Source organism: Narcine bancroftii, chromosome 9 (assembly GCF_036971445.1).
Source record: "Narcine bancroftii isolate sNarBan1 chromosome 9, sNarBan1.hap1, whole genome shotgun sequence".
Classification (NCBI taxonomy): Eukaryota; Metazoa; Chordata; class Chondrichthyes; order Torpediniformes; family Narcinidae; genus Narcine; species Narcine bancroftii.
The window spans coordinates 53992903-54020515 of NC_091477.1; the positions used below are offsets into that span (position 1 = coordinate 53992903).

At 42.6% G+C, this 27613-nt stretch overlaps 1 long non-coding RNA gene across 1 annotated transcript; it reads right to left on the reverse strand.

The window, feature by feature from the left end:
* Window positions 1–316: 316 nt before the first annotated feature.
* LOC138742945 (uncharacterized) lies at window positions 317–22674 on the reverse strand. Its single transcript, XR_011344532.1, has 3 exons — window positions 22594–22674; window positions 19923–20071; window positions 317–517 (listed from the first exon to the last, which is right to left on the reverse strand). It is a non-coding gene; the product is annotated as an uncharacterized lncRNA (long non-coding RNA).
* Between the last annotated feature and the right edge of the window lie 4939 nt (window positions 22675–27613).

A 27613-nucleotide genomic window follows, 5' to 3' on the forward strand; every position in this document is an offset into this window, starting at 1 on the left:
AATATTCAAGGCCAAAAGAGCCCTGCTAAACTCTACGTTTTATTGTCCTTCGTCCACTAACCATTGCTAATAAAATTTGTTGCCTGAAATTAAAGATTACAATGTTTATTTTTTCATTCTAAATCCTTAATACCATCCACATTGTGCTGTCCAGTTGGAATGGTGGAAATATCGATTGGTTTTGATATAATTTACACAAGGTTTAAATGATGATGATGTTAAATGTAAAACAATTTACATTGTTAAATTGCTTTACAATTTAAAGCAATAAATACTTGATCCAGAAACATACATGGAATTCATAACAGTGCAAAGGGAGTGTGTGCTTAGTTTTTAACACAATCCAAAGGACAGGTGTAAATAAGTCAGCAAGTGGAACATCTGCAGAGCTGGCAGAAAACAAAGATCACTTCCTTTCATACACGTCAAAATATGGAGAGGAAAGTAATGCCGTCAATACACCTCTTCAAAGTGGCTTGTTATGGTCGTCTGACCCTTTTGCACCTGGGCAGTAAACCTATTGCAGACAAAACACAACCAGAATCAATTTGTTGTTATGAACAAGTCATGAAATTCAGTGTTTTGTGGCAGCATCATGGAGCAGACATTCATATAACCATCTTACAATATTACTATGGAAAAAAAACATTAATTATGCTTGAAAAGTAAAACAGTTCATTGATGATTCAGGAATCAAATGGCAAAGGTGAAAAAGTTGTCCTTGTGCCACTGAGTGCTAATCTTTAGGCTCCTGTACCTTTTCCTGATGGTAGCAAAAGTGAAGAGGGCATGGGCTGGGTGGTGAGGGTCTTTGAGGATAGAGGCTGCTTTTTTTTTTAAAGACACCGCCTCATGCAGATGTCCTCGATGGAGTAAAGTCTGGTGCCTGTGATGACACAGGCAGAGTTAACAACCCTCTGGAGTTTACTCTTGTCCTGAGAGTTGACACCTCCATATCAGGCAGTGATGCAACCAGCCAGAATGCTCTCCACAGTACACCTCGAGTCTTCAGTGACATATCGAATCTCCTCAGACACTTCACAAAGTATAACCGCTGGCAGGCCTTCTTTGTGATTGCATAAACGTGGAATTTGGAGTACCGTGTACAGTTTTGGTCACCAAATTATAGGAATGTAGAGCTCGTCGAAAGAATCAAAGACTTGTTGATCCAAACCAAGGCTTTTATTAGCAAAAGACAGGAGCTCTTCACAGGTGGCCGACCAGTCCAGAATGATCCGACCTGGCTAGGGACACAACCCTTTAAGGCCCAGACAATAGGCGTGGCTTAGCTCTCAGCCAATCGCTGTAAGCACAGTCTAGATACTGTAACTATATACACTATGTACATTGGTGATAGATCTGTACTATCACAAGGAAAGATAACAAAATAGAGAAAGTACAGAGAAGGTTCACAAGAATGTTGACAGGATTTCATGGTTTGAGTTACAGGGAAAGGTTGTGCAGACTAGGGCTTTTTTCTCTGGAGCGTAGAAGATTGAGAGGGGACTTGATAGAGGTGTTTAAGATTTTAAAAGGGACAGATAGAGTAAATGTGGATAGGCTTTTTCAATTAAGAGTGGGGGAGATTCAAACTAGAGGGCATGGTTTAAGATTGAAGGGGGAAAATTATAAAGGGAACATGAGGGGAAATTTCTTTACGCAAAGGGTGGTAGGGATGTGGAATGAGCTTCGGCAGACATAGTTGAGGCGGGATCATTGGTTACATTTAAGGAAAGACTGGATCGTTACATGGAGAGGAGAGGACAGGAGGGGTATGGACTGGGTGCTGGTCAGTGGGACTAGGAGGGTGGGGATTTGTTACGGCATGGACTAGTAGGGCCGAACTGGCCTGTTCTGTGCTGTAAGTGGTTATATGGTTATATGGTTATATGGTTATGTTGACACCCAGGAATTTGAAGTTCTTGATCCTCTCCAGTACTGAGCCCTTGATGAGGACTGGGTTGCATTCTGTTGACCTCCTCCTGAAGTCCACAATCATTTCCATGGTTTTGCAGATATTGATCACAAGATTGTTGTCATTACACCACATAATGAGCTGATCTCTCTCCCTCCTGTACACTTCCTCATTGCTGTTTGTGATCCTGCCGACAACTGTGGTGCCATCAGTATTGGAACTGTGCCTGGCCACACAGTCGTGGGTGTATACCCAAGTATGCATCCTTGGTGTACACCTGAGTTGATGATCAATAAGAAGGAAACGCCATTTCCAATTTGTACTGACTAAGTAAATTTTGGTGGGGTGGTAATTTCAGTGATTGCCATAGGTGATATTTCCCCTAAATATGTCACTGGATATTTGAACCACGTTTAAGCAACATTTAATTTATCAGAACCTTGAGGAGGAAACCCCCATAGACATGGGAAGAATGTACAAACTCCTTAAAGATAGTGCCAGATTTGCGCTATCTTTCAAACTAAGTTTTTGGATGAGTCCTTGAACATGGTCCAGTCCACCAGTTCAAGGCAGTCCTGCAGGCACTCCTCCTACTCTGTCTATTCATTTACTATCGTCACCACTGATGCCGAGGTCCTCAGTCTCTGCTTGTATGCATGGAAAGGAAAGTACAGCCAGGTGATCAGACTTGCTGAAGAGCTGTCGATAGATGTTTGGTGTCTGTTTCCCATTGTAGGAGTGAATAAACTTCAAGTGTATAGGGTCCAGGTGAGATGGAGGAGATTAAGGATCTGCAAAACCCAAAAGTGTTGGAGAAACTCATCAGGTCCATTGGAAGCAAATGGAATTAACCAACATTTTAGGCATATTCCTTCATCAGGATTTGAGCAGAAATCATGCAAACACCTGAATAAAAAGGTGTGGGGAGGAAGAAAGAAAGGACGGGGGATGAGGGCAGGCCAACAGGCAAGGGGTCCTAGGTGGGAGAGCAGAAGAGGAAAAAAAGCTGAGATGGGGTATGGGGGAGGGGGTCATTCTCTGAATCGAGAGGGTCATGGGTGGGAGCTGAAGGAAAGGAGACAGAGGGATGTGGAAAGAGAGAGATGGGGAGGGGCCTAACAAAAACTGGAGAAGTTGATGTCAACCCCATCTAAATAGAGCATGCCCAGACCGAATAGTAGGTGTTGTTCCACCAATTTGCAGGTGGCCTGGGTTTGGAGGCTATGGACAGACATGGGATGTGGAATTGAAATGGTAGCCACTGGGAGGTCCCCATTACTGCAGCAGATGGGGTGAAGGTGCTCAATGGAACGATCTCCCTATCTGCGTCCCAGTCTCTCCAATGTAGAAGAGGTTTAAAGCAGTGTTTCTCAACCTTTTTCTTTCCACTCACATACCACTTTAGGTAATTCTTATGTCATCGGTGCTCTGTGATTAGGTGATATGAGTGGGAAGAGAAGGTTGAGAACCACTGCTCTAGACTCAATTGTTACTGAAATATTTTGCTTGAGAAAAAATTGTCATTGGCCCATTTCTTTTGGAGTTATGAAACTGTGCAGATAACTAGTCCATTAGGTACGATTAAAACAATGATTTTTCAAACTTTTTCTTTCCACCCACATCCCACCTTAAGCAATCCTTTACTAAATCACAGAGCATCTATGGCATAGGGATTACTTAAAGTAGTATGTGAGTGGAAAGAAAAAGTTTGAAAAATCATTGTTTTAATCGTACCTAATGGACTAGTCTGCCTGTCCCGCATCGGACGTCAGCCACAAACGAGCCTGCAGCTGACGTGGACTTTTACCCCCATAAATCTTTGTCCGCGAAGCCAAGCCAAAGATGTGAGTGGAAAGAAAAAGGTTGAGAGCCACTGGCTTAAAGGAAATGTGAGAGGGAAATTATTCACACAGAGTAGTTGGTATAACAATGTTTCAGGGACTCCTCACTATTTGAATGAGTAAGGCATTGAAGGATATGGAATTAATGTGGGTAGGTAGGTTTAGAATGATGTTCAGTATGAACAAGTGGTCAAAGGGCCTGTCGTTATACTATAAAAGTCTAACGCTCTACGCATCTGGAGCTGAGACAGAATTTCATTCCAGCTTTAATGATGCAGCAAAGTGCAAATATGGACTTGTGCCATTATTTCTTCTGCATTTAATATTTGCTGAGATGTAATTTGGTCAAATTTGGAAGACACAAGTGGATCATTATAGTTGTCTTCTTCAGAAGATGAACAGAGACAGATGGCATAACTGAGATGAGGAGAGGATGCCTTGGAAGGCACAGGCATGTGACGGCTCTCCTTCAAATCCAAGTTGTGAAACCATCTACTTCAGAAACAACCATTGGTCAGGGAGTGGGACTGAATCAATCCTAAAGAACAGAATTGAAAGGGAACCCAGGCCAGTGGCTTCATTCTTCCCAATATTCAGTATAAAGTGTTACTTTTTCAATTCTTCAGCTTGGATAAGTGTATCCCATGCTTGGGGGGGAGTTAGAGGTGAAGAAGAGTAGACATGCAGTCACTGAAAACAGGAAACTTAACTTTGAATAATTGGATGAGGTCACTAAGAAGCGGCATGCAGATGGGCCAAAGAGAATCGAGTGGTTTAATCATGAACAATGCATTACCTTTGTAGAACGTCCAGTGTATTATGAAGGTGCAATGCTTTCTTTATTTGACACATTAAGATGCCAAGGCATTGAAGTCAATGAAGAGTAATGGTTTTTGAACCTGAGGAAGTGGAGGAGCAAGAGGGCAGAGGGTAATGAAAAACAGAGTGGTCGAGTGCTGCCATATATAGGTGTCTGTGAGAATGAGTAATATCCTCTGGTTTCTTGCCATTGATATTCAATACTATACTACCAGTTAGCACTCATCCAACCCATCCATCACATATCAAGAGAGCATGACTGTGATATTAATAGATCACCCTTTGGATCAAGAAGTGTAATCACAAACTGGCTTCAGATGGGATAGATGGATGAATTCTGCAGAAAGGCTGAAAACTATTTGGATTATAAAAGAAAAGTTACTTTATCTGCCAGCATTCTGTTTCACAGGTGTGTGCTTGTGATTCCTTTTCTGGGATTTTTTTGTCGTAGATGGTATTGCTCATTGCGTTCTACTAGTATTTTGGGTTAGAGGAGCACAAATTAGTCCTTATTCAAGAGCTCCATAATGTTGTACATGTCTGCCCTGTTTTACAATGTCGATTGACTGTATCAATCAGCTGTAGTTCAATCCGCAGTAGATCCTTTCAAACTTCTGGGTAAAATAGAGTTAATCGGGCAATTTGCCGGTTAGCGCCCTAGTTGCACAGCAACTGACCCGGTCAACCCGGTAGGAATCCAATCAGGCCCCTGACCTACTTCAGGTAGTCAGAGAACCCAGTTAAACTTACCTAGGTTGCATCCACAGGCGACTTTAAAACAAAAATGGCTGACCTGTTTATTCCAGTGATGCCTGCATGTCACCGGGCCGCCAACCTCCGAACCTCCGGTGAGTGCATGACATGTCATCGCAGGGTTAGGATCCCCCTTAAATCGCCGCGTTGGCAATTTAATGGGTCAATTTCCCCCTGCAATTTAAAAGGTGCTTCCAGCATCTTTGGCCCAATAATTACACCTGGGTCCAAGGAGGGCTACCCAGGTGCTGCAGTTTAAGAGCCTATTTTAAGCAAAAGCACTTGGAGAGAGTAAGCACGGAGGATGGGTTTGTTATCTGAGTGAGTAAGAATAGGGAGGGAAGACTAGGGAACAAAGTGGGGAGAAAATGTTGTGCAGAAAAACAGGACAAGAATAAGAGGCAGAGATGATGAGCAATGGAAGGAGAATTTGAGATAAAAGAGCAGGACCATTTACAGATCCAAGAGGGGAGGTAGAATGAAGGGCGAGACCGGTCAATGGGATCATAGACAAATGACAGAGATTCAGAAACTGCAGAGGTTGGAGACCAGTGACATACAGGACACTGCAGGTGCTAGATTCTGAAATGAAACACACTGCTGGATGCAGGGGTGGCCAACTTTTAAAATTTTTAATTTAGACGTACAACTTGGTAATGGGCCATTTTGGCCCACGAGCACATACCGGGGGTGTAGTTTGGGTGGCAAGGACTTGTGGGCCGAAATGGCTACCACAATACCAGGGGTGTAGTTTGGGTGGCAAGGACTTGTGGGCCGAAATGGCTACTGTGCTCTATGTCTAAATTAAAAATTAAAATTTAAAATGTTGGCCACTCCTGTGAGGAACATGATTGGTCGAGCAGCATCAGTGGGCGACAAGGCATGTTCGACTCAATAAAAGATGTCAGCTCAAACCATTGACCATTTGCTTCTCCCACTGATGCGGCTCGATCTGCTGAGCTCCTCCAGATGCTTGTACAGTAAAAATCCCCAGAACCTACAGGGATTGCGAATATCAGATATGCAAATTGTTCACTTGACTGAGACTCACTCTTCCAATAACTAATGCACTAGCATTAAGAATACACCGTTTATTTTAAAAAAATAACAAAAGACCATGAAAAATGTTGAGTGGAATGACCTTCCGGAAGAGATGGTTGCAGCAGGGTCAATTTTGTCATTTAAGAGAAGGTTGGATGAGTGCATGGAGGGGATTGGAGGGTTATGGACAGGAAGCAGGTAGGTGGGACTAGTGGAGTTCACTTAAATTATTGTAGACTAGAGGGGCCGAGATGGCCTGTTTCTGTACTGTAATTGTTATATGGTTATACGGTAATTTAAAAAAAATCAGTATTGTAGTCTTTCATTATGTAAAGTTCACTTTAATCAGCTAATTCCTGCAACTTACAAAATTTAAATTTGAACCATGGTTACTGGGCCTGTAACAGTATTTTGCTAACTGCCAACATCAAAATTAACCCTCTACCCTCACACTGGCAACCCCACTCACCTCCACACTAGTGTCACGGTCAGGCAATCGGTGCAACCCCACTCACCTCCACGCTAGTATCCCGGTCAGGCAATCGGTGCAACCCCACTCACCTCCACGCAACTGTCCCAGTCAGGGCCTCAGTGCAACCCCACTCACCTCCACGCAACTGTCCCGGTCAGGGCCTCGGTGGAACCCCACTCACCTCCACACAACTGTCCCGGTCAGGCCCTAGGCACACCTTCCTGGCGCTGACAATCCAACTCTCATCCACGCAAGTGTTCTGGAGAGGTCCTCAGCATATCTTCCTTTAAATTCGAACCCCATTGGTGAGCATTCTGTATACTAAATATCAAGTTAACTAGGCCATAATCATAATTACCCACCACTCACCCAAGTTTACAGATAAAGATTTACTAAAATACTTAAGAGTATTTATCTTTATGTATGTTATTATCAGCAGGGATAGGGGGACACTTTGGGAGAGTCACCCCAGTAGTGAACGCCATCAGCGACTCTTCATCCTTGATGTCGCCATTTTATTCAAACACAACTTTATGGAAACATTATTCAAACAACTGCTGCTGGTGGAGCACGGCCAGGGTGCTCCACTGGTTGGATGTTTGCTCCCAAGGGGTTGTGTGTTGTTCCGGAAAAAACTTTCACAATTTTAAACTTTTAATTAAAACTTTATTTATTCTTATTTAAATATATATTTATTTCCTTTTATTTTTGCTGGTTGTTTGAGTTTTCAATTGATTGAATTCCAGATAATGGGGATTTTTAATGTATATAGGGTTGGACACTAATAGAGGTTTTCATTTTCCTTTAATCTTTTTGGCTTCTAACTGAGATGTCAACATAATTGAAAGTCCCATCACTTCATCAGATTGGTGGTAAAAATGTGGAATGCAAAATTTAATAACTCAGTCAACATTAACCTCCCACAATACAAGTGAAGATGTGTTGATAGCCAGAGTGGAGGTCTATCAGTGTGCACTCCATTGGGAAGCAAAGATATTGCAAAAAGTTCAGCCAACTTTAGTGTTTAGTACACGGGCAGACATTCGATGAAACTCTGTTCATTTAGAGTGCAGTAAAACTCCTGGCATCCAGAATTCAAGCATCTGTCAGCCTCAAGCCAACGGGTTGAAAAAAAATGAGGAAAATTAAAATAAGAATAAAATAATAGGTAAAATATACTCAAGCTTAAATTGTAAATGTTCTCTGAGGTAACTCATCAACCTTTGGAGAGATGGGAGCAAAGATCCATCCAGCAGAATGCCTTGGTTGGGCATTGCTCGTAGCAGCCATTTGAATAAAGTTGTGTGAAACAGCAATGGTGTCGCCCAGGATGAAGAGCTGGTTGATGTCACTCACTGTTGGGTTGCGACTATCTTAAAGTGTCTCCTTATCCCTGCTTAGTAAGAGTGGCCCCAGTCAGAGACTTAATCTGTAAATTTGGGGGAGGGGGAATTGATTATTGATGATGCTATTCTTCGTCTTTCAGGCGGCTCTGTGGAGGGGGTGGAACTTGCAGATGCAGTGACAGTTAAATGTTTTCAAAGAATGTGACTGAAAATAAAGTAAAATGCTTTAAGGTTTATATATTTGTGCAAGTGAAGGTTATCCAGTGTAAATACAGTGGAGTACTTTTGTCTTTTAAACTGTTTATTCTTAATGCAGGTGTATTAATTAGCAACCGGAAAATGCACTTATCCAGTATCTACCAATCCCCATGGGTGCTGATTACCAGGAGCTTTATTGTATTGTGTTCAATTCTGCCCACCTCATTTTCGAAGGGACAAGGAAGTTTTGGCAAGGGCACGCAAGAGGATGCTGCCTGTAGAACAAGCCTTATGAAGAAAAGTTGAGTGAGCTAGGGCTTTTATTTGGAGCAACAGAGGGTGAGAGGAGATTTAATAGAGGTGTATAATTTATGAGGCACACAGATAGGGTGGATTGCCAACACCGTTTTCTCTTGACAGCAGTGGCCAGTACCAAGGACATCTCTTTAATGTGACTGGAGGGAAGTTCAAAGGTATGAATTTTGTAGAGAATGGTGGGTGCCTGGAATGCATTGCCAAGGGTGGTATTGGAAACTAATACAATGACATTTAAGAAACTTTAAGATAGATACAGGAAAGTAAAAAAGAGAGAGTTGTTAACCATGAGGGAGGGAAGGATTAGATTAATCATGGAGTGCATTTAGATAGGTCAGCACAACATTGTGGGGCGAAGGGCCTATACTCTGCTAGACTGATCTATATTCTACGATGAGGCTCACCATTCAAGTCTAGTATGTGTGTGCCTTAAAGAACTAGTTTGTTCAAAAGAACTTGGCTGTTAATAATTTTTATATTGCCAGACTGCAGTTTAGTTGAGCATTAGTGCCTACGGCTCCTAGAACGCTTCCACCAGCATTGTCTCTGCTCCATCCTCAACATTCATTGGAGCGAATTCATCTCCAACATCGAAGTACTCGAGATGGCAGAGGCCGACAGCATCGAATCCACGCTGCTGAAGATTAAACTGCGCTGGGTAGGTCACGTCTCCAGAATGGAGGACTATCGCCTTCCCAAGATTGTTTTATATGGCAAGCTCTCCACTGGCCACCGAGACAGAGGTGCACCAAAGAAGAGGTACAAGGACTGCCTAAAGAAATCTCTTGGTGCCTGCCACATTGACCACCGCCAGTGGGCTGATATCGCCTCAACCGTGCATCTTGGCGCCTCACAGTTCGGCGGGCAGCAACCTCCTTTGAAGAAGACTGCAGAGCCCACCTCACTGACATAAGACAAAGGAGGAAAAACCCAACACCCAACCCCAACCCACAAATTTTCCCTTGCAACCGCTGCAACCGTGTCTGCCTGTCCCGCATCGGACTTGTCAGCCACAAACGAGCCTGCTGCTGACGTGGACATTACCCCTCCATAAATCTTTGTCTGCAAAGCCAAGCCAAAGAAAAAAGAAGAGTGCCTCATTAATGTGTGGTGATTTTTATTGATCATTTTGATTATTTTATTAATATTTTGTTGTGATATTAATATTGGCCTTCTCTTCAGGCAACAACAGGTAGTGAATAATCTTGTTGCTATGCATGATCACCATACCTTATCCCCTTTGGCCCGTCGAACACAAGGTTGATTTTATTTTTGCTCATTCTAACACTGTAGTAATGGAGTGTTACCACCAGGAGGAGTCAGGGATGGAGTGTGTGGTATTTGGGGAATGCTGCATCTTGGGAATGCTGTTCCATCTTGGGAGTGTGTTCTGTCTTAGTGCTGTTTGCTTATTTAATAAATTTTGTTGTTTAAAAAAGAACTCAAGTTTCTTCATTGTAATAAAAGAAATATGTGGTATCAGGAGTGGAAGAAACACCAGGAATGTGCTGCTGTGTGCAGGAGTGAAAGAAACACCACAGTGTGCAAAGTGAGTAACAGTCGATATCAGCAGAGAAAATATGGAGGGTTTACAGCTCCTAATGCTGTAAAATGGATTGGAAATATCAATCATGAGTGGAGGTTGTTTAAACAAAGATTCATATACTTGTAAGCCATTGGAATCAGTAGCAAACTGAATACATGGAAGATTGAAATTCTATTTACTGTGGTGAGGCCTAAAGCTCTAGAGGTTTTCAGCACATTTATTTTTTCCAAGGCAGAAAATAAGAGCAAATGCAACAAGGCTTGTTGAACACTGCTCACCAAAGAAAAATGAAACCATCAGGAAGTATGTGTTTCACACAGGCACGCAGTTGCAGGGAGAGAACTTTAATACTTTTGTAATAGACAAAATTAAAAGGAAGATCATGCAATTTTGGATTACTGCAAAATTCAATGATCCGTGATCAAATTGTGTTTGGGATTATTGTTAAGAAAGTGAGGGACAGCTTTCCTTCATTGGAGCTGTGAAGATATGCCACACCAGTCAATGAGCTCTGCAACACACAAAAAAGTTCAGTTAGAATGAAAAAAAGTAAAAACAAAGGCATTGTCATAGCCATAGTATATGGACACACATAAACAAAAATGAGATATAAGAAACAACAAAAAGATGGAGAGACATTCAACTGTAAACAATGTGGCACTCAACATGCACCAAAGCAATGCCCAGCCAATTGAAAAGTCTAATGTGTAAAAAGCAGAATCACTATGCAGGGCAATGTTTTTCCATAGGGTAACTAAGCTGAAGTAAAAGTGTGCATATTATAGAAGACACTGTACACACTATGGAAGAAACTGCTCTCAGTGATACACTTTTCATGGGAATGGTGGTGCAAGAAGTGAACAGTGTCATTGCATGCAAATAGAACAAATATTACTTTCAAGCAGGACACAGGGTAAAGGTCAATATAATCTCAGCATGACATCAGGGCAATGAAGGTAAAGCCATACATCCATGTAAATCTTGTACTGGTCAAATCCTACAATGGACAGAGCATCGACACAAGTTATCTGTAAACTCAAGGTTAAAGATAAAGAACACCACCTCAGATTCATAGTAGTCCCAGATGGACATGAGTTACTGCTTGGTGACAAAGGATGTGAAAACTTAAACCTAGTCAAGAGGGCGAACCACGTTAATAATGACAATATATGGAACAGCAAAGAGGAATTTCCTGACATCTTCATTGGGTTTGGAGTTCTACCATTTACCTATAACAGTGGTTCACATCTTTCCACTCACATACCACTTTAAACAATCCCTATGCCATAGATGCTCTGTGATTAGTAAGGGATTGCTTAAGATGGTATGTGGGTAAAAGAAAACATTTGAAAATCACTATTTTAATAATCCCTAATTGACTTGTTATGCAGACGATTTCAGAACTCCGAATGAAATGGGCCAATGACCATTTTTCTTGAGCAAAATATTTCGGTAACAATTGTATCTAGAGCAGTGATTCTCAACCTTCCTTTCCCACTCACATACCACCTTAAGCAACCCCTTACTAATTACAGAGCACTGACAGAGAGGGATTACTTAAAGTGGTATGTGGGTGGATAGAAAAAGATTGAGAATCACTGACCCATAAGATAAAGTTAAGAGACACACAGCTCCGAGGCGGGTTCTTGCGCTACTAAAAGCTCAAGCAGGAACTAGACCGAATGAAAGCACAAGGGGTCATAAAGAAAGTGGAGGAGCCCACAAAATGGTTGAATTCAATGATGTGTGTCAAAAAGAAGAAAGGTGACCTACATATGTACATGGACCCAAAAGACTTGAATGTCAATATAAAGAGGGAACATTATCAGATTCCAACCAAGGATGAAATTACAAGTGAGATGGCCAGTGCAAAATTTTCACTAAATTGGATGCATCCCAGGGGTCCCAGCAAATAAAACTGCATGGTGATAGGACAAAATACTGTACATTCAATACACCATTTGGCTGATACTCCTGTCTGAGGATGCCTTTTGGAATTTCCTTAGCTCCAGAAGTGATCCACAGGACAATGGAGTACATCATAGAAGCATAAATGGGGTATGTGTATCCAAGGATGACATGATCCTAAGGGGATCCACATAGAACAACACACAAGATGCTCATCAAAGTGCTACAGCACATCCAAGAGCACGGACTAACGTTAAACAGAGAAAAATGTCAGTTTGGTGTGAATGAAATCACCTTTCTGGGAAATAAGCTGTCAGAGGCAGGAGTGGAGCCAGACACGAGCAAGGTGAAAGCAATTCTAGAGATGCCCAGACCCACTGACAAAAAAGACGTATTGAAAGAGCTGCGAATGTAAAATCATACCAAACCTGTCTTCCACAACAATATACCCAAGGACGTTGTTACAGGACAAATGTGAATTCTAGTGGACAGACAACCATGAGGAAGAATGTGGATGACTGAAGACCATTCTAACTACAGAACCAGTGATTTTCACGTTCTTTGATGCATCCAGAAGGATGTAAATATCTATGGACACTTCAAAAGATGGAATAGGTGCCATCCTACATCAGGTTGTGGGAGATTGGAGGCCAGTAGCATCGCATCAAGGATGATGGCAATATCTGAATGTCAATAAGGACAAATCAAGAAAGTGTGTCTAGGTCTATTCCATGAACTAGTGAAATTCCACAGTTATGTGTATCATCGACTAATATTCATGGCAGAGACAGACCACAAGCCATTAATAGTGATAATCAAGAAAAATCTTTGTGAAATGTTGACAAGAATCCAAAGCCTGATGGTGAAGCTACAACACTATGACTTTGAATTGGTGTACACACCAGGGAAACTTGTTGTGTCGGCTGATGCGTTTATCCAGGGCAACGACGCAGAGTGAAGCACACAATGAGCATTCCACAGAGACAGATGTGAATTTCCACGTGGATCTCTTCCGTATCTACATGAAATCCAAGCAGATCACAACTGAAACTGAGAAGGACACATATCTACAGAAGGTCATCAAGAATCTGAACGAAGGATGGCCTAGAGGTAACTGTCAGTCATTCTACAACATCAGAGCTGAGCTGAGTGTTGTCAATGGGCTTCTACTCAGAGCAGAATTGTCATTTCTCAATCACTGCAACAAGAGATGCTGAAGAGGGTGCACCTTAGAATGGGGAAAAAAACAAGAAATTCTAGAACTGCTGTTTATTGGCCAGGGATAAATACTGCCATTGACAGGATGGTTTCAAGCTGTGAGAACTGCTTGAAAGATCATGCAAAGCAGCCAAAGTAACCCATAATAATAAATGACATACCAGCAGTACCATGGCAGAAAGTTGGGACTGATCTGTTCCACATGGTTGGAAATAATTACTTGCTGATTAAAGATTAAACATCTCAAGGATAGGGGATGTAGTGATGGATTACTACCACCAGGAGGAGATGGAGAGTGAGGTACCTGGTGAATGTTGCATCTTCTGAATGCTGTTGCATCTTGGGTAGATTCAAGATGAATGCCTCTATGAGGTCTGACATGTGTATGTTCTGTCCTTCGTGCTGTTTGCTTAGTTATAAAGCTAGCTGTTTTAAAATGAATGCAAGTTTCTTTGTTGCAATAAAAGAATCATAACAGTCAGTACAGCCAGGAAGAATGGGATTCTTTCAGGATCCGTAGAACCGTCACAATTTACTTCTACAGATTGCATTGAAAGAATAATTATTAATTATCATTTAATGACTTCATAAACAATCATGCTCATGTGTAATTGTTAATTCCACATGACATTAACAATCCCTTGCAACAAGAACTAATGAATATGATGAAACTCCTGCGCAAATAGAATTGTTGGTCTCATTTTGTATAATCGTTGGATGGTACAGCACTGAAGGAAGCCATTCTGCCCTTAAAGACCACACCAGCTCTCTTAAAAAGCAATAGAAAAAAAAAAGTACGTGAGATATTCTGCAGTTTTGCTAGCATCTGTGGGGAGAAAGGACCAGAGGTAATGTTTCAGTTAGAATGATTTTCAGTTGTGAAGAATGGTGAAATCTGTTTCTCTTTCCACAGATGCTTCCTGACTTGCTGAGTAATTCCAGCTGCTTCTGTTTCAGTTCAGATTTCTGGCATCTGTAGTTTTTTTTTTCAGTACGTTGCTTCACTGCCTGTCTGTTTTTTCTAATTAAGTATTTATCCTCTTTGAAAACAAATCTTGAATCTGTTTCCATATCTGCATCATTCCAAATTCTAATGATATGTGACATGATTTTTTTTCACTGACGATTCTTCTGGTTGGTTCGGCAATCACCTTAAATCTGTGTCTTCCGGTTATCAATGCTCTTGCAACTGGAAACACTTAGTCTTTATTTATTCTGCCTGAGGTCTATATGATTTTAAGCATCACTCTCAAATCTTCTTTAAACTTCCCTTCTCAAAGCACAAGAGCTACATAACCATAATTGCCAATTTCTGGCATCTTCCAAGAAATGTCCTTAATGAATCTCCAAAGCCTCGATCTCTGAGACGATGTATTTGACATGACACTCCAGCTGGGAACAAGCTGAAGTTCGAATAACTTCCAGCCTCTTGTGTTTGGTGCCTTTTTTAATAAAGCAAGGTTGCCATCGTCACCACTAACATACCACCCCTCTCGCGTGTATATCCCTGCATCTCAAAGCAGACAACACTTATCTTTCAACCTCTCCTCATACCATTCCAGCCTTTAATTTTCCTCACCAGCTGACTGACAATTCACTTTCACTCCCTTCACTTCAGTGTTCTGAACTTACTGCTCATACCATCATCTCCTCTGCTTTCTGGAGCTTTTCCATTCAGGAGTATTCAACTTCCCAGTCACCTGAGACTGCAGAGGAACCTTTCAAGAGCGCAAAACATTGATTATTCCTTGTCTCCGACTGCTCAAGTTTATTATCAAGTGCAACTCGACAAAACAGTGTTCTCCAATCGTCAGTGCAAACACACATGGAGACCAATATGCACCACATATTATACGTATGTAAAGATAATTATATATGGTTTCACCAATAGTAGTCTCAAGGGTTTATATTGTGACAGTGTATTTTGAGGTGGCTTGGGATGAATTGCTAGAGTACCTTCCACACAAACACATTTTAAAACACAGAATATTTGCAGGACTTTTGCAGCAGAGGAGCAAAAAGGTAGCAACATTCAGCAGCTTACCTGGGAGAACATGTGATCCTTGCAGACAGAAGTCAGAATTTTTGCCCTCAGAGAGGGAGGCCATGAAACAGAGAGAGGAGCAGTCACAGAAATCAGTTCCAGAGGGACAAGCTGGCAAACTTTGGAAGGCTGCCTGGTCAAAGGAGAAGACAGGCGATCTGAAAGGTGACCTGAAAGAAAGAGGATCATCTGGAGAACCCTGAAGGGGCAAGTTTCGTCAGCAAGACTGATTGAGAAGGAATCAGTTGTGGATGTCCTAGAAAAGGAATCTCTCTCTCAAAACCAACAAGAACCCTCCTGAGTGGTAACCATTTGCCTGTTAAACACCAAAGCCTGGTGAACTTTGTTAATGCTAACTTCTGTGTACAGTACCAGAATTGCCTGCAACCAGTGAGATTGGACTGTGAAACAAAGAACTTTTCTAATCTTAAATATATGTTACAAACACCTGCACTTAGTATTAGAGGGGAGGATTAAGTAGGTTAGGTAGGTTAAGTAAATAAGTAATAAGTTAAAGTTTAATTCTGTTTTCTTGTTCAATTATAATTAAAAACTACTTGTGTTTAAGTAACCCTGTGTTTTGGTGCATATCTATTGCTGCTAGTTTTTGGGGTCCTCTGGACTCCGTAACAATATGAGCAGAACATTCAATTGTTCAGCATTCTCGCAGCCCATGGGAAGAAGCTGTTCCTCAGCCTGGTGATACTGGCTCTGATACTCCTGTATCTCTTTCCTGATAAGAGTAGCTGAATGATGCTGTGTTGAGTTGGTAGGGGTCCTCAACAATTCTGTGTGCCCTCTTTAAACAATGATCCCGGTGGGTCACATTGATGGAGGAGAGGCAGACCCCAATGACCCTCTCTGCTGCTCTGTGGTCCTGTGGATTGATGAATGTTCTACAGCAACCATACCACACTGTGATGCAGTTGGCCAGAACACTCTCAACAGATCTCCTGTAGAAAGTTGACAGAATAGTGGTCGATAGTTTTGACTGCCTCAGTCTTCTCAGGAAGTGCAATCACTGTTGCATCTTCCAGACAAGTGAGGGGAAGTTGTGTGTCCACAATAGGACACTTCTTAAGAGGACTCTGAAGAACCTGGTTCTCTCTACTCTCTCCACTACCAAATTATTAATATGTAGTGAACAGGTATATGGATGAGAAGAAGATGGAGGGTTGTGGGCATTGTGCAGGGAGGTGGGACTAGAAAGGGGTGTTTGGTTCGGTGCGGACTAGAAGGGCCTAATGGCCTGTTTCCGTGCTGTAATTGTTATGTTATGTTATGTTATGTTAGTGGTCATTCCTGGTCCACAATAATCTCCTTTGTCTTGTCCATGTTGCGACTCAGATTGTTATTTTCTCACTATATCATGAGATTTTTCACCTCTTCTCTGTAGTACAACTCATCGTTATAGCTGATGAAGCCAACTATTGTTGTGTCATCTGCAAATTTGCTGACACTATTGGAGCTGGATCTGGTGATTCTGTCATGGGTCAGTAGTGTGAACAGGAGTGGGCTGAGCACACAGCCTTGAGATGCTCCAATGCTTAGGGTGATGCTGCTGACCTGGATAGACTGTGATCTTACTGTTAGGAACTCCAGAATCCATTACAGAGCCTGGTGAGTCCCAGTGAGGACACCTTCTCCACCAGCCTCTGGGGAATGATCATATGAAATGCCAAACTGAAGTCGACGAACTGCAGGTTGGTGTATGAGGCGTTGTTTTCCAGATGGGTCAGGATGGAGTAGAAAGACCAGGCCTATAGCGTCATCAATGGAATGGTTTCTTCTATAGCCAAATTCAAATAGGTCCAGCATCTCTGCGAGGTGAACTTTGATGTGTTCCTCCACCAGACGCCTGAAGCATTTCATAATGCTAGATATCAATGCTACATGGTAATAGTCATTGAGGCCTGATACTGTCGCCTTCTATGTTACCAGGATGATGGTGTGATGGTTGTTGTCTTGATGCCCACAGAGACAAAGGACTACTGCAGTGACATGCTGAAGATGTCCGTGAAGACCTCCATCAGTTGGTCTGCACAATTCTTCAGTACTAAACCAGATATGTTGTCTGGTTCCTCTGTTTTGTGTGGGTTCACCTTGGATAGGGTCCCCCTCATCTCCACTGTGGTTATGCAGGGGGGGGGGCATTCATCAGGGGAACACAGAGCTTTCTTTGGTATCATCCTCTTCTTCTAATCGAACTGAAGGTGTTAAATCTGTCTGGAAGAAAGGCATTGATGTCTTTAACTCTTAAAGTTGTCTGCTATGGTCTTGATCCCTTGCCACATGTGCCTCGTGGCACTGGCGTCTGTGCGTACCCCAACTTTGCCTTCCGGCTTGCACAGGAGTGTTCCGTCCTGGCTGATCTTAGTGACATCCTATACCCTGTCCTGAAGGCAGCATCACAAGCGCCGAGAAGGGCTGGGACCTCTGCAAGCAGCCATGGTACCTGATTAGTCCTGATGGTGAAGCATTTGATCACAGTGACCTCCTCAATGCACTTGCTGATGCAGCCAGTCACTGAGTTTGTGAACTCCTCTCTACATGACCATTGTAGGTGGCTGCCTCCCTGAAACAGCTCCCATCACCCCCACCCAGCCCCAGTCACCCTGCAAACTGACCTAGTTTGCTTTACCAGCACTCTGTAACACTAGGGTTAGCAGGATGGATGTGTGATCCGAGTAACTAAGGTGGAGGTGAGGGCCAGCCTTGTATGCACTAGGGAGGTTGGTGTACACCACTCTCCTCTGCTGCTTAAATTCACATGCTGTTGAAACCATGGTAAGTCCATTTTCAAGGTGGTATGGTTGAAGTCGCCAGCTACAATCATGGCACCATCAGGCTTTGCAGATGGCACCATAAAGCTCCTTCATGGCTTCACCCTCCTTGGCCAAAGGTGGAACGAAGTCTGCATCGATCAGCGTGGCTGAGAACTCCCTGGGCAGGAAAGAGGGTCTGCATTTCACCAGCTAGTACTTGATCTCTACTGAACAAAAGGTCTTCACAGCAGTCACATTTGTCCACCAGTCCTTGCTGATGCAAGTGAATGGTCCCCCTCCTCATGTCACTGGGAAAATGTGAGCTGTATGTGAGGTCAGCAACCAGCTGTGCTCCTGATCCACCCAAATGAACAGTTTGGGCAATAGGTTGATGGTGTAGCTCTGACCTTGCCTCTTTTGATTCACCACCCCATGGGTCTTGCACTTACCTGGGCTGGATCCACTGGGCTCAGTGACTGGCCTTCTGAACCCAACTCCACAGGTACATTCTTAAGAGTGATTGTGGAGACTCCCCCCATCTCAGACAGACTTTCACAGCCAGCAGAACAATGTTTGGGGGTTTTTCCAGCTGCGAAATATCTCATTGAATTTTATAGCTTCTAAGTTTCTCCCACATTGTGAGAGAAGTAAACAAAAACACAGATACACTGGAGAAACTCGGCAGGATTCATCGTGAAAGTAAAGAAATGTGTCTGACGTTTTGGGCCTGAGGCCTTAATGTATGAGTGAAAAGTAGGCAAGCACCTGAATTAGAAGGAAAGCAGGGGGAGGAACAACCCCATAGTCAAAAGATAATAATTGGATAGATAGGACAGGAGAGGAAAGATGAGAATTGATCAGGGGAGAGGGGTGGCTCTGAATATGTAGGTCTGGAGGGAGAGAGAAGAGAGCGAGAGACAGAGCTAGAGGAAAGGAGAAATAGGAATAAGGGTGGCACAGTTAGCACAACGCCTTTATAGCGCCAGCGATCGGGACTGGGGTTTGAATCCCGCGTTGACTGTATGTTCTCCCCATGTCTGCATGGGTTTTTTCCCGGGGGCTCCAGTTTCCTCCCACTGTTCGAAATGCTCCAGGGCTGTAGGTTGATTGAGTGTAAATTATGCATCCCGGACTCGTGGGCTGAAAGGCCTGTTATTGTGCTGTATGTCTAAGCATTAGGAGATGGAGGGGGGGGGCTAACAGAAACTGGAGAAGTTAATGGCAGATAAAATGTGAGGTGTTGTTCCTCCATGATTTTGTTGAATGGGGGAAGCAGGCTCGGCAGCTCAGATGGCCACCACCCCCCCCCCCCCCCCACACCACTCCTATTTCTTGTGTGGACATGCAGTGCAGTAACAGGCCATTTCAGCCCATGAGTCCGGGCCATCCAATTTACACCCCATTAACCTACACCCAGATGGGAGGAAACCAGATCATCCAGGGGAAAACCCACGCAGACACGGGAGGGGGGGATGGGGGGAGAATGTACAAACTCCTTACAGACAGTGAAGGATTTGAACTCTGGTCCTGATCACTGGCGCTGTAAAGCCATTGCGATAACCAGCGCGACCCATGATTATGTTCTCCTGCTGTACAGCAGCATGAGTATGTACAGCCCTTTGCAACAGGGTTCTTGTGCGTTGACTCAGCCTTGTCACTCCATGAGGTCAAACACTGTGAGATCATTGCTTTGGGCACTCTGCCCACTTTTCCTGCCTCCAAATCATTATGGTAGCATTACCTGAACCTTTTTCTTTCCACTCCCCTGTTCATTTCAGGAGAAAGAGAACAGCAAAGGGCGAGATTCTTAGTTCTCCCACCTCAAAGGTCCTGTACTTTGAAGTGTGAAGCAAGCTTCCCAAAGGAGTTTTCCTTTTGAACAGTTGTTTCCTGTGCCCAAAGAGATAAAGAAGGAGTGTATTACAGCTCCTACACTGGAATGTCAATCTAGATAACAACTTTTTTGTTGATGGGGGCCCTCACTTCAAATCTTTTATCTGCTAATCGCTGCCCTGTCAAAAGTGATAAATCCTTTCAGCAGAAGAGATGAAATTTGACTGGTATGATTATCATAAAATATCACAGGATGTTTTCATTCTCCTTTCTAGCAGTTGAGCGCAAATGACAAATGCTTAGTGTAAAGTGAGCATATGGTTATGAAGAATGCTGTGTAAGTGATCGGAGATATAGTAATTGTTTCAAAGGTGGTTGTGTGCCTTGGTTTTTTTGGATTGAAGGAAAAATCTTTGATCCATAACACTTGCAGGTATAGTTCGTATTTAGTATTGGAGTAATGCCATGCTATGGCAAAGTGACAAATGTATTCATGGAAGTTCTTATGACCCTCAGGCACAATGAAGTAGATTTGATGTACAGTTGCTGAGCCAAGGCACTCAGGAACAGGAGAGCTGATCTGCCTTTAGTAGTGGAAGTCGTGGGAGGAATTCGCCTTATCACAGGAAGAGCTCTTCAAATCACATCAACTAAACATGCAACTGAATGCACATGTGACTTGTCGAAAGCTAGGCCGTTCCAACAGTGAACTCTCCCTCATTTATTCGGGAATTTAAAGTTGGGACTTTATCCTCAGGTCAGGGACAGATTCGAATCCCATACACTCTGACACGTAAGCAAGCTGATCGTTTCAAGCAGGGCCGCGTAAGACGACCCCCTCAATTCTGTCCTGAGCTGTATTCCCAGGGCAGGGAAACACCTGAGTGAAAGTAGTTCAAGAGCATCTGGCAGCATGGTTCTGTGGTTAAACTAAAACATCTGTAGATGCAGAGGTCCAGGCCTGAAACGTTGGTTACCCTTTACTTCCTCTGGATGCAGCATGACCTGAGTTTCTCCACTGATTTGCTCTTATTGTTATTTTGATGTGCATTAGTAATCAAAATGACAAATGATTGCAGAAACTACAGGCAGGGTTAATTAATATATATTGATTTCATTATCCCAAGTTATGATAGGGAAGATCAGGCCACAGTTCATTCCAAGGAAAGTAACTTCTGCCTTATTTTCACAAAGAAAGCACCTCCTCAAAAGCAAGTAACATACCAATAACAGGGACCTTTGTAATTTTTAGGAAACGCACAAGGCTGGACAAACTCAGCCGGTAAAACAGTGTACTTTTTATAGCAAAGATAAAAATACATAACTCATGTTTTGGGCTTAACCCCTTCATCAAGGTATGACCAGAAATACCAGAAAGGTTTCCAGACACCATGTTTGAAATAAAAACACAATGCTGGAGAAACTCAGCAGCTCAAACGGTGTCCTTTATATAACAAAGATAGATAACTGATGTACTTTTAAGCATTTTTATCGTAGTGGCATCAGTTTTAAGAGTTTTTAAATGCCTCCAAATAACAAAAGCATTAAAAAGCTGTTCAAATCAACGACAGGCTTTGAGAGGAGGCAAAGCTGCAGCCCCAACCCTGTTGTGGGCCGTGGGGGCACAGAGTGGGAGAGGTGGTGGTGCAAGGCACCCCATGCATTGCGTCTCCTGAGGCCTTCTCATCTCCAAGAATTTGGAAGGTGAAGTTTGTCAGTTTGCACTGGTGATGGGATCCTGTCATGTGCAGTCCATTGGCAGGACCCAGTCTTTTCGGGGAAATAACCTGAGATCTGTGGGCACCATTTGTGTCAAAGGAGACTGTAGTGTCTTACATAAGGATGACAAAGGAAAGGTCATTTGCTTTCTGTTATATTTTAAATTGGTTTAATATTTTAAATGTTTGGAAACTTTTTCAGATATTTTGTTATGTTAACAATTATTCATATTATTTTTGTAATTTTTGAATGCAGGTCAGTGGCAGCAATGGTAAAAAGAAATAGGCTTCCTTACAGCTATTAGTTTCCAAATCTAAATGTGTAGCTTTGCCAACTGTTGAAACCTCTGTAGGTGTTTCCATATCATTCCATAACTTCTGAATAATCCCTAGCAGCCACAGTTCAAGATCAGGAGAGGAGACAATAAATCATGGTCAAAATCATGCCTCAGAGCTTCAATGTTTATAGCAGATCTGCGGGGGCGGGGGGGCAGGGGGTGAGGGAGAACCTCTTCACCTGATCGTTGGAGTACCTGCCACTACCAACAACTTAAAACTAATGCTTCACACCTCTGGATTAGGTATAGGTACAGTCCATGGATGTGACTGTAAACTAGGTCCCTGAAGTCTAAGGCTGGTGTATCCAAAAGGTTTTTCTTCACCTTGACAAATAGGAATTCTATTGAAAACTCTCAATGTAGAATCTGCAAACTAAAATCACTGAGTTTTTTATAATCCTAAGAATAAAGGTGACAGCGAGTTTTCTTCAATATTGTGAATCTGAAAAATAGTTGCATTGAACTATACATTTACAGTGGGAACACAACTGCACTGGAAAAATACCTCCAAGTGTTTAAATACCTTTGCTGAGACTAGGACATTCACCTGGATGGTTTAAAAGTCTCTGAAGACAAAGACTCCAGACACCTGTGACAGAGCTTGATATGTTAAGTGACAAGCCATCTGTGATCTCAAGTCACAATGGTGGAAAACAACTTAGCTGAAGGTGTCTGATGCCTGGTTTGATGTGGACCAATGAACACAGCCCTTTTGTCTTGTGCTATTCTGATGCATGTAAGGAAGACTCAGCCATGTCAGCTTGCAAACATATCTTTTGAGGGGCCTCCTACTGTGGGGCTGCACTCTGTGCATAGTACTGACCTTTTAAATTCCAAGACTGCTGACTGGTCGTAGAGGGTTTTTCACACTGATTCTTACTGTATTAATGCCTGTATTCCACAGAATTCCATTAATTCTTCACAGACACAAATACAGGTTAGAGAACTAGTCAACCCGTCTAAGCCAAAAACATATCCCAGGGGATAAAGTGATCTGTAATGTTCATATAAGATTTGATAACAGCATTTCTCAGCAATAGTAGTTGAAGGCAGAATTATTCCAACATACAAACAGAACAACTTTGCTATAAATGGCTGGTTGTCAGCCACAAAACAGGTTAACATTTCAGTTTGTGGGCCTGCTGTGAGTTTCTGCTCTTATTTTGGGATAAACCGAAATTGTATCTGACTGCACGGAATCTCTTGTACAAGGGTTCGAAGTTGTACCATTGGGTTTTAGCTTTACATAGTGGTTCTCAACCTTTTTCTTTCCACTTATGTACCACTTTAAGAATTCCCTATACCATAGGTGCTCTGTGATTAGTAAGGGATTGCTTAAGGTGGTATGTGGGTGGAAAGAAAAAGGTTGAAAACCACCGTTTTAATCGTATTTAGTTGGCTCATTATGTGCACAGTTTCAAAACTCCAAAGGAAATGGGCCAATGACAATTTTTCCCAAGTCAAATATTCCAGTTACAATTGGATCCTGAGCAGTGATTCTCAACCTTCCCTTCCCTCTCACGTACCACCTTAAGGCATAGGGATTATTTAAAGTGGGATGTGAGTGGAAAGAAAAAGGTTGAGAAACACTGGCCTATCATTTAACAAATGCTGGGCACAGCTTTGGCAATGGCTAGAAAATTGATCTCCCTCCTTCACTTGAACTCCCAAGAGAGACTCTACAACTATGTGCATTTAATTCCAGGAGTCCAAGAGCATTGTATCAGTCCTGAATAATATTTGATAGAATTGAATGGTGATTGCCATGTGTCCTGAGAGACAGTATCCAGACAAGTTGATTGATACCTAAGTACTGAACACAATTTGCTGGAAGATCATAGCTGGTCAAGCAGCATCAGAGAGAGAAAAAGAACAGGATGTTTTGGGCCAAAACTCTTCATGGCTGAGTTCTTCCATTCCAATTGTGTTTAGATTCTGATTCCGGAATCTGCAATCCCCTATTTTGTCTCCTGATACTTACGTGCAGTAGATTGTGCGGGATTCCTTATTGCACTCTCTATAAGGAGTTTGTACATTCTCTCCTTGTCTACGTGAGTTTTCTCTGGGGGCTCCAGCTTCCTCCCACCATTCAAAAAGTACCAGGGGTTGTAGGTCAATTGTGTTGCAATTGTGTGACAGACTCGAGGGGCGAAATGGCCTGTTGCTGTGCTGTAGGTCTAAATTTAAAATAAAATGAAACAGAAGAGTAGGGAGTAGTGTTACAGTACTTCACAGAATGCAGAGTATAGTGTTACAAAGACAAAGTGTAGGGTAAAGAGAAGAATCAGAATCTTTTGTCTTGAGCAAGTCATGAAATTCGGTGTTTTGCGGTAGCATCAAAGAGCAAATATTCATATAAACCACTTTTACTACAATAAATTAAAAACAAAATAGTCCACGAAAAGTAAGCCAGTGTTGAAGGTTCATTGATCATTCAAGAATCTGATGGCAACATAGAAGAAGCTGTCCTTGTGCCGCTGAGTGCTCGTCTTCAGGTTGCTACACCTTTTCCTCGATGGTAGCAGAGTGAAGAGGACATGGCCTGGGTGGTGGGAGTCTTTGAGGATAGAGGCTGCTTTTGTAAGACACTGCCTCATGGAGGTGTCCTCAAAGGAGTGGTCTAGTGCTTGTGATGTCACAGGCTAAGTTAACAATCCTCTGGAGATTTTTCTTGTCCTGAGAGTTGGTGCCTTCATCCCAGGCAGTGATGCAATCTGCCAGAATGCTCATCAGAGTATAGCTATAGAAGTTTACAAGAGTCTTCAATGACATACTGAATCTCCTCAGACACCTCACAAAATATAGCCACTGGCAAGGCTTCATCGATATTGCATCAACGTGGAGAGCTCCAGGACAGATCTTTGGAGATGTTGACATCCGTGAAGTTGACATTCTTGACCTGCTCCACTACTGAGCCCTCAATAAGGACTGGGTCATAGTCCCCTGACTTCGTCCAGAAACCCACAATCATCTCTTTGATTTTGCTAATGTTGAGTGCAAGATTGTTGATCTCTCTCCTTCCTGTCCGCTACCTCAGAGCTGTTTGTGATTCTGCCAACAACTGTGGGGTCATCGGCAAATTTACCAATGCAAGGCCATCATCTTTTGCCAATTAAAGATCCATTTAAGAATCTAATATCAGCAGGAAAGCAACTGTGCTTGGATCTGGTAGCTCACGTGTTCATGCTCAAGTATCTACTGCCTAGGCTGAGGGGGGAGATGAGAGAATGACCAGGGTGGAACAGGTCTCTTAATATGTTACCAGCTTTCCTGAGACAGTGGGAGGGATAGATGCAATTGATGGACAGTTAGTAAAGGGTAGCTAAGATTTCAGGCCTGAACCCTTTGTCAGGTATAAACAAAAGCAGGCAGGTGCCTGCCTGTTTTAGCTCATACCACAAACAAAAATGTTGGTTTCACTTCCTATGGGTGCTACATGATATGCTGAGAGTCTCCAGCATATTTGTGTATTGCCCTCGACCCAGTAGCTGCACACTTTCTTGTAAATGTGTTTGTGATAGTACAGATCTATCACCAATGTACATAGTGTATATAGTTACTGTATCTAGACTGTGCTTACAGCGATTGGCTGAGAGCTAAGCCACACCTATTGTCTGGGCCTTAAAGGGTTGTGTCCCTAGCCAGGTCGGATCATTCCGGACTGGTCGGCCACCTGTGAAGAGCTCCGGTCTTTTGCTAATAAAAGCCTTGGTTTGGATCAACAAGTCTTTGGTTCTTTCGACGAGCTCTACAGTGTTCAGTGGCAACTTTCTGTCTGGGGTGAGGGGTAAATGTTTACATTAATAAAGTGAAACAAGGAACAAAATGTAAGGTTACAAAGTTTGCCTTTCAGAGGGTAGCGAATCTCTGGAATTTGCCGGCCCTGAAGGGTTATATTTAAGGTGTCGGTAGGTAAATATTACAAAAATCGATGATTAGCACCTTCTGGGAGACTGGCGCGGAAGATCTGAGGCCTGGAGTGGATCATCCATGATAATATTGAAAAGTGGGACAAACCGGAGGGACCTGATGGCCTCTTCCTGCTCCTGTTTTCATGGGTTCCTGCGTAATGTACCACTGCCACATTTCTGAGCAACAGCCTGCCCACCTGCAACCTTACTGTAATGACAATATTTGCACTGAAGTCAGCATGACATGAAAAGTCAGATCTACAATTCATTGGACTGTAGAACCACGAGCCCCCTCTGGTGGATCAGAAGCTTAATGAGCAGAAAAAGCCAGAAGTGCAATTAAAAAAGGGACTGCAACCCAATGGGTGAAATACACGAAAGCACATAAATGCAGGGAGAACCATATCACATAATACTGTTCATGCCAGAGATTCTGTATATGTAACTCAGCTCATGTCAGCCTATCATTGCAGCAAATCAAAGCCAGCCAGTACATCCTGTGTGGCAACAAAATATAACCCCAAGGCACCCCAACTAGGAATATAAACCAGTATTATAGGACACAGTGCAACCTAGGCAACCTGAACCTTGAGTTTGTGATTGATCTGCAGGTGTCAGTCAGGTGATGAAGCTCAGTTAAGCTTCATTTTGAGAGAATACTAAAGAAAGTTAAATGGACAGCATAATTGGTGGAGAGGTTTGTTATATTTAAGCCAATGATTGGGACCAGGTCTGAATCCCCTGCTGTCTGTAAAGAGTTTGAACGTTCTCCCTGTATCTGCATGGGTTTTCCCCAGTGGCCTCCCACCGTTCGAAAGGTACTAGGGAGGGGTGTAGGTTAATTAGGTGAACAACAATTGGGTGGCGTGGGCTGAGATGGCCTGTTTCCATGCTGTATGTCTAAGTTTGAATTATTCAAGGAGAAATTAACTTCCTGTATCTCTGCACTAACACGATGATAGCCCACTCAAAATCCACCCCAAGTTGTTGGCACAGGACTGAATGGTGCAATGGTTATGTGTGGTTTATTCCTTCTATCCAGGGATGATTTTCCAGTCATTAATTGAAACATGAATTCTAATGCTTGAGATTGTGTAACCCAAGTAATTCTCAAGGGCATTTAACACTTTAGATGCAACATTTGGCTTCTGGCATCTGTTATTTGGACACTTAGGAAATTATGGGTTCTAATAAGGGGACTAAATCACATATGTAATGTGATGTTGATTGATAAGAGCAGATAAAATACAAACAATGCTGATAACTTGCAATTCAAGATCTAGAGAAGGCTCTCTCTTATCCTGTCATATTCACAGAGACTCAAAGAAACGGGCCCTTCAGCCCATCAAGTTCACATCTACACTAATGCCATTCTGTTCTCTGCACATTTCCTGCAATCCCATCCCTCCACATTAGGGGTAATTTACAGTGTTAATCAAATTACCAACCCAACGTCTTTAGGATGTGGGATGAATGTAAAATATCCAGAACAAACACTCATGGTCACTGGGAGAAGGTGTAAAGTCCACACAGAAGTCCCCAAAAGTCAGGATTGAACATGGATGCAGTTATCTGTTTACAGTTCTTTATTTGCCATCTACTTTTTTTTTACACTACCAATAAGTGGTAATT